Below are 7,667 nucleotides of genomic sequence, written 5' to 3'. Positions count from 1 at the left end.
AAGACCAGGGTTGGTCCCGGCTCCGGTGGTGAGCCAATTATTGGAAGGACTGTCAGGATTTTGAGTTCGCCTTGGATCTCTTGTATCAGGAGGCAAGGATTGATTGTGTGATCTATTGTGCATTTGGGATTGGAGACTATGTCTTGGGGATAGTTTGTTAGAGCAGAGGTTTCTCCAGCTATTGCAGTTCAGCCATTGATGATTGAGCTGGTGAGTGTGTCAGGGTGCGCGACCCTGAATGATATGGATCCCAGACCCCGAGGGTGGAAGATCGAATTGGACTACCTCGAGAAGAGAGGTTCAGGTCATGTGCATTTAGTGGAGGGTCTCGGGAAGAGATCCAAGACTTCTGAGCAGTGTTTGAGAGGACAGTGGGGTCGGAGTCAGTACGGAACGTGCGAGGAAACGTACGATGGAGTTATCACTCCAGGACTATGGGTCGCTACAAGCGTAGCAGGATTTATCGTGTCAGCATGTGACATTACGAGTGGGTGCTCGATTTAGGGTGTGCCCGATCCGATGGTTCGGCGGTGAGATTTTGGACAGTTGCGATGAGGCGAGAGTGTTGTAAGACTGCGGGGTAGCCGGTAGCATTTACCGGTCCATAGGCAGCGGTAAGATGTTGGTAAATTTATATTCGCCTTCGGATTTCTTTGGTAAAAGAGCGCCTTGGGAATTGATCAGATCATCCGATTGGTTAAGAATACAAGAGTATTCTTCAGGATTTCAGTGCTGAGTGATCATTATGTTTGGCTAACTATGGGGCTCTTGTATTGTCGGTGCGGGAGTTGGGTGGGTTATGCATATTGATGGAAATGAATCGGAGGTCCATAAGGTGTAAGAGATGGAAGAGCATTGTCGAGCCCAAGTGGGGGAGAAACAAGTGGTTGTTTAGGCCTAGGTTGTGTTGGTGGGAGTTCAGGAAACTCCCAATCGCCGGTTCGTATCTCCTTGATTATGCATAGTGAGCAGTAGGAATCCATAGGTGCGACCCGAACTCCTGATGGGATATAGGATTCGGCTCGAGAGGTGCGACGATGTGATAGTGGAGTGTGGAAAGGCCATGGGTGGTAAGCATGGTTGGATGGAAGTAGTGTTAGGCTGCGATAGGATCATAGCATTCATCGGTTTGAAGTAGACTATTTGTGTGATGGTCACAAGCGTGAAAGGGAGATAAGCTTGTGCTTTGGGCACACCGGCCAGGGTTGTCAATGAACTACTCTCTGTTCTAGGATGAGGATCTTTGGGTTCCGCGGGCAAGCCTGGATGATTATGGGAATTCTGGATGGAACTAATAGAGACTGTTAAGTCAAGGGTTTGGTTCTTGAGTTCCAGGATCATGTGGATAATCAGTATGTGATGCAGATGAGTCTAGGATGGGTAGCCTCGATATTGATCTCTTAGGAACTTGGTGGTTGGACCAGGTGCGAGATTAGAAGTCTCGAAGATAGATTGGGTATATCAACCCATCGGTTAGGTAAAGGGGTTGGTAATCTGGAGGATGTGGTGTGAGATGCAGGTGCAGATTCGTAGATGTTGGTTCATGAGTGTGTATCGAATCGATTTTGGGTAAGATCTCGATTCGGGTATCACGCATGTTTAGTGCATGATTTTTCGTTCCAGCAGAATAAGTATTGAGATATTTACACGCTGAGGGCACCAATCGCCAGGTTCAATTGTAATGGATGGGTTTAGTTGATGACAGTTTGAGTTATTGTGATGTGTCTTGGGTTGGTTTTATCCTTGAAAGAGCCATAGCATGTCTGAAGTGAGGAGAAGATGGGTTGTTGAAGACCGGATAGGAGGTGATTCTGCAGTGGGTTATGTAGCGTTCATTCCGTTAGCAAAAGTTTGATGGTAAGGCGTGGAAGCAAGTCCGACCAGTCGGTTTTCTTTTCGGGAGACGCGTGGGACTGTTGTGTGTGTGTGTCTTTCAGCTCAGCAATCGGTGAGGTGTCCGGTGTTTCAGGTAGTGGGCAGACTAGTTGGGACCAGGGAGGTCTCGGCTACGTCTGAGAAGCAGCAGGTTGTAGCTGGAAGAGTCGAAGTGGGTTTGGCAACTGGGATTCGTGTGTTGGCGCCCCGCCATTCGAGATGTTGTACGGGCGGAGATGTCGCACCCCGGTTTGTTGGGGCGAAGTTGGGCACAGGGTGATGGGTAGTACGGAGGTAGTCTTGCAGACTACCGAAAAGATCCAGCAGGTTAGACAATGTTTGCAGACCGCTCAGAGTCGGCAGAAGAGTTATGCCGACAAACGCCGATCCGAGTTGGAGTTTCAGGTGGGTGACATGGTCCTCCTGAAGGTATCACCCTGGAAGGGTGTCGTCAGATTCCGGAAGAGGGGCAAGCTGGGCCCCAGGTTCATTGGTCCTTTTAGGGTTTTGGCACGGGTGGGTCGGGTCGCCTATCAATTGGATCTCCCGGCAGAGCTTAGCCAGATCCACAACACTTTCCATGTTTCTCAGTTGAGGAAGTGTTTGGTGGACGAGTCAGCAGTAGTACCCATGGAGGATATTCAGGTTGATAGCAGCCTGAATTATATCGAGAGACCAGTTGCGATCTTAGATCGAAAGACGAAGACCTTGAGGAACAAGGTGGTTCGGTTAGTGAAGGTGCAGTGGCAGCACCGGAAGGGTTCAGAGTGGACGTGGGAGTCCGAAGAGGAGATGCGGGGGCATTACCCGGAGTTGTTTTCAGATGCAGCAGCAGCAGACTTCGAGGACGAAGTCTGAGACAAGTGGGGGAGAATTGTAACGCCCCGTTCCTGGTACGTATTTAATTTGATTAAATGTTTCTTTTTGTAAGAGCTACTCGGCGAGTTGTAGCCCTAACTCGCCGAGTAGATGTCGAATTGGACGCAGGCTTTAAGTGATCTACTCGGCGAGTCCACGCCTGGACTCGGCGAGTAGGCCAGTCAGGAGGAAACCCTAATCCTTAGGGTTTGCACCCTATTTAAACGTCCTTATAGCCCCATCTCAGCCTCCATCACCCTCAGAGCCTTCCTTATCGAAACCCTAGTCTCCATTGGTGAGTTTGAGTGATTGTTGCCTTGTGAAGGGACTTTTGGTGCACATTGGAGCAAGTGGAAGAAGGAAGGGGTTAAAGAGCTCAAGGAAGGGGACTTAGATCCAGAACACATTCATTTGTGGTCACCCATTCTGGTAATAAAGTTTCCATCTTGATTATTGATCTATTAGATCTTGTTTGTCCCTAAATTGTTGCTATTAAGCCCTAAAACCCCAAATCCTTGGTAGAGAAACCTTATGGTTGGGCTATACTTCAGATCTGGACCCTCATTACCTTCTAGAGTTGTAAAGTCTCAGTTATGTTCGTGATTGAGGTCCCTCTTGAGCTTAGAACCCCATTAAGAGCTTAGTTTTGACATTTGGAGCCCTTAAAGCTATGCATGCATGTAAAGTTTGCAACTTTACGTGATAAGCATTCCCTAGAAGCCTAGATCTGTGGTTTGGAGCCGCTGCATGGCTCAAACCAGGTCTGTATGGAAAAAGGACTGAATGAACTCGGCGAGTAGAACGCTGGACTCGGCGAGTCCTATAAACATAGCCGTGAACTCGGCGAGTTGGTTGAGCAACTCGGCGAGTTCGTTGAAGATTGCCTTGAACTCGGCGAGTTGTTAGAAGACTCAGCGAGTTGGCTAGGGTTTCTTCCAAATCTTGGCCACGTATGAACTCGACGAGTTAAAAAGGGAACTCGACGAGCCAATCAAGGATTTCACGACTTCTCGAGTTCAGGAAGGACTCGACGAGTCGGTGATCTGCACTCGACGAGTCGAGTCAACATAGACTGTTGACTTTGACTGTGGACTTTGACTTGGACCAAGGGTTGACCAGTTGACTTCTGATGGTTTCTGGTAATTGGGAGATTTATGAAAAAGGTTTGTATGGTACCTATAGGTGGTGGAGTTCGTGTTGGACCCAGGAGTTGAGCCTTCTTATTTCCGACGACAGTTGCGATGTGAGTTATCCTCACTATACTAAGGGGTCTAAGGCACCAAGGCCGGCCCATTGGATATGATACCCTAGTAGTTGTATTATGTTGAGTATGAGTTAGTTATGCATGCTAGTTTGATAAGCTAGAGGGTAGGTCTGTAGGACTACTTGTGATACTGATTGATTGTCTGCATGTGCATTATCTGTTACATGTTGATATGTTATGTGGGATGGGTTGAGGTTGTACTGCTCCGTGCGGTAGCCAACAAACCCTAGAATTCCAGATATGAGCTGAGGGCCCGATAGGCATTCCAGACTCATACTGAGGACTTGGGAGCATTCCAGATACGAGCTGAGGGCCCGGTAGGCATTCCAGACTCGTACTGAGGGCTCGGTGGCATTCCAGATACGAGCTGAGGGCCCGGTAGGCATTCCAGACTCGTACTGAGGGCTCGGTGGCAATCCAGATGTGAGCTGAGGGCCCGGTAGGCATTCCAGACTCACACTGTGGGCCCAGGGGTATTCCAGTCTGTAAAGCTGTGGACCCGTTATGTGCTGTTCTGCTCAGTTTGTTATGATATGTCATGGTGTGACATGGTTATGTGGACTGTATGTGTATCGGTATTTTGGGGGTAACTCACTAAGCTTTCGGGCTTATAGTTTCAGTTTATTGTTTCAGGTACATCAGGGGATCGCGGCAAGGCGAAGGCATGATCGTACAGCTCCTCATATTATGTTATGTTTCTGGGAAAACTCTGATATAAATGTATTTTGAAAACAAAGTTGTAATGTTTTGATAAATTCGACATGTTTTGAAAGTTTAAATTTCGCTTAAATTTTTGGGTGTTACAAGTTGGTATCAGAGCCTTGGTTTGAGTGAATAGGAGGAACACTCGTGTGACTCCAGTCTCAAATCAAGGAAAGGATTTTCAAAATGATTTTTCAAAAAGGTTTTCAAAATAAATAAAGGAGGATGCAGGGCGTACGATCAGCCGGAGCCAGTATGTAGACCCCAAAATACCATACAAGTTATTTGATTATACGATATGATAGAACAGCATGTTAGTGCTAGGCTAGGGATCTTCAGGAATTGCATGATAGAATTGCCTTAATACATGATGCGTGCTAGCCTAGGGTTTCCTTTATGTGAGATTGACATCATTACTGTAGTTGTCTAATGTATGCATCCCAGTTGTACATAATTAAGATCTTATAGCCTGAGAATGTTTGATTTAGCCTTATGTTCTGTTCTTGTTTGATTGGGGGCTTGGGGTAGGATTGGATATTCTAAAGTCTATAGGGTCCAGCGTTATGCATGGCTAGCATACATTAGTGTTGCAGGGTTGGTGGAAGTTTCATGGATAGGAGGGATTGAGTGAGACCGGGAGGTCAGTTATAAGATATTTAGCATTCCTCTAGGAGTGAGGATTGAGCGCTCGCCATGTTGTGCATATTGTTAGGGTGTTGTGGTGATACTTGGGGCAAATATGGGTTGGTGTGGAAGGTAGTAGGGGCCCATGCTACTGAAAGCACAGGACCTATACGCGTGTCAAGTAAGTCGCAATCCCTAGGGTTAGTAGGGAGTTGGCTCCCAGTGATTTATATGAATTATCTGATAACTGGTGATATGTTTCAGAATGGTGATGACGAGGCGCTTCGTGGCTGGATCCGGTTCGGGATCTGGATCAGGGGACAGAGGCCAGGAGGGGCCGACAGCACCTGAGCCAGTGGTGCAGATGGGTACAGAGGAGTTGGATGCCAGGATTCGAGAGATCCTGCATGATGAGGTTGCTGCTGCATTCCGGGCTCAGTTACCGGAGATGTTCGGGTCGATCAAGACCGCCATGGTGGAATATTTTGATGAGCGTTATGCAGCCCTTGCAGAGACAGCCGCCGCAGCAGCTGCATCAGCTGTATCAGCGACGTGAGGAGGAGTTGGTAGAGGTTTTCAGTACAGGGACTTCGATAACACGAAGCCCCCTACTTTTGATGGGACGCAGGATCCCATCAAGGCTATGAGGTGGATTTCATATGTGGAGGGGCGTTTCTTCACTTGCTCGTGTCCTGCTGACCAGAAGGTCAGGTGTGCTCTGAACCTGCTTAGGTATGGGGCCAAGGACTGGTGGAGACTTGCGATTGGGTCGTACTCTGATGATCAGAGAGCTGATGTTACTTGGGAGCAGTTCAGGGATATGTTCCGCGCCCGTTACATTCCACGGGTTGAGCGGGAGCGATTGGCACAGGAGTTTTTGAGTTTGAGACAGGATGGGGAGTCGGTGACGGAGATCACCCGGATGTTCACTGAGAGGGCGATGTTTTGCACGGAGTTTGCTTCAGAGCGGGCCCAGATGACCCGTTATCTGAGCATGCTCAAGACAGATATCCATCAGTTTGTGTCTACCCAGCGATGTGATACTCTTCTAGAGTTGCAGGAGGCCGCCAGACGGCGTGAATTGGAGATTGAGCAGCAGTTGAGAGAACAGTGGCAGGCCCCGGCACATTCTCAGCCGGCGCCGAAGCGGTCTAAGACCGCTGATACTAGGACCGGGGGTCAGCAGAGCCGCACATGTGGGAAGTGTGGCAAGGGTCATTCTGGTGTGTGTCGAGCTGGTAGTGGATGCCACAAGTGTGGCAAGGAGGGGCATTACGCGGAAGACTGTCGCCAGGCCGCTCCAGTTCAGAGTATGAGGTTATGTTACCATTGTGATCATGTTGGCCATTTGAAGGCCAACTGCCCGTTACTCGCCGCCAAACCGGCGCAGGCTCCAGCTCCGGCTACTTTGAGGATCACGGATGGGAGACCAGTCAGGGCAGAGCCTCCAAAGGCTCAGGGTCGTGCCTTCCAGCTTACAGCGGAGGAGGCCAGAGCAGCACCAGATGTGGTTGCTGGTACGTTTTTAGTGAACTCCTTGCCTGCTTTGGTCTTATTTGACTCAGAGGCGAGTCGGTCCTTCGTATCTCAGACATTTAGTAGGGAGTTCAGTGCTCCAGTGGGCGAGTTAGAGTGTCCGTTGCGAGTGTCTATCGCCAACGAACACGGGGTTTCTGCTTCTTCAGTTTATCGAGGGTGCGACTTGGAGATTTTCGGGGTGTCATTTCCGATAGATTTGATTCCGATTCCCATGGGGGAGGTATGCGTGATTGTAGGCATGGATTGCCTCAGTCGATTCGGTGCCATGATCGACTGTGAGGGGCAGCGAGTAGTAGTTCGAACCCCAAGTGGGGGAGAACTGATTGTATATGGCGAGGGCACAAGAGTGGGATCAGGGTTTTGTTCAGCTGCCAGGGCACGACAGTACATTCAGCACGGGTGTGCAGGTTATCTAGCGTATGTGGTAGATACGCGAGCCAGGGATCAGATTTCGGTTTCTGACGTACCGGTGGTCAGGGAGTTCGCAGACGTATTCCCGGAGGAGTTACCAGGGATACCTCCAGAGAGGCAGGTCGAGTTCAGGATCGACCTGGTGCCAGGTGCGGCCCCTATTGCTAAGGCGCCGTACCGATTGGCACTGCCAGAGATGCAGGAGCTGTCATCGCAGCTGCAGGAACTGCTGGGCAAGCAGTTCATTCGACCTAGCAGTTCTCCATGGGGATCACCGATACTTTTCGTCCGGAAGAAGGACGGTTCGCACCGGATGTGTATCGATTACCGAGAGTTGAATAAGTTGACGGTGAAGAACCGTTATCCACTCCCGAGGATAGACGATCTCTTCGAC

Source organism: Lactuca virosa, chromosome 8 (assembly GCF_052849685.1).
Source record: "Lactuca virosa cultivar CGN04683 chromosome 8, Lactuca_virosa_CGN04683_v6, whole genome shotgun sequence".
Taxonomy (NCBI): Eukaryota; Viridiplantae; Streptophyta; class Magnoliopsida; order Asterales; family Asteraceae; genus Lactuca; species Lactuca virosa.
The sequence above is the reverse complement of the archived record's forward strand: the minus strand, read 5'-3'. Positions refer to the sequence as shown.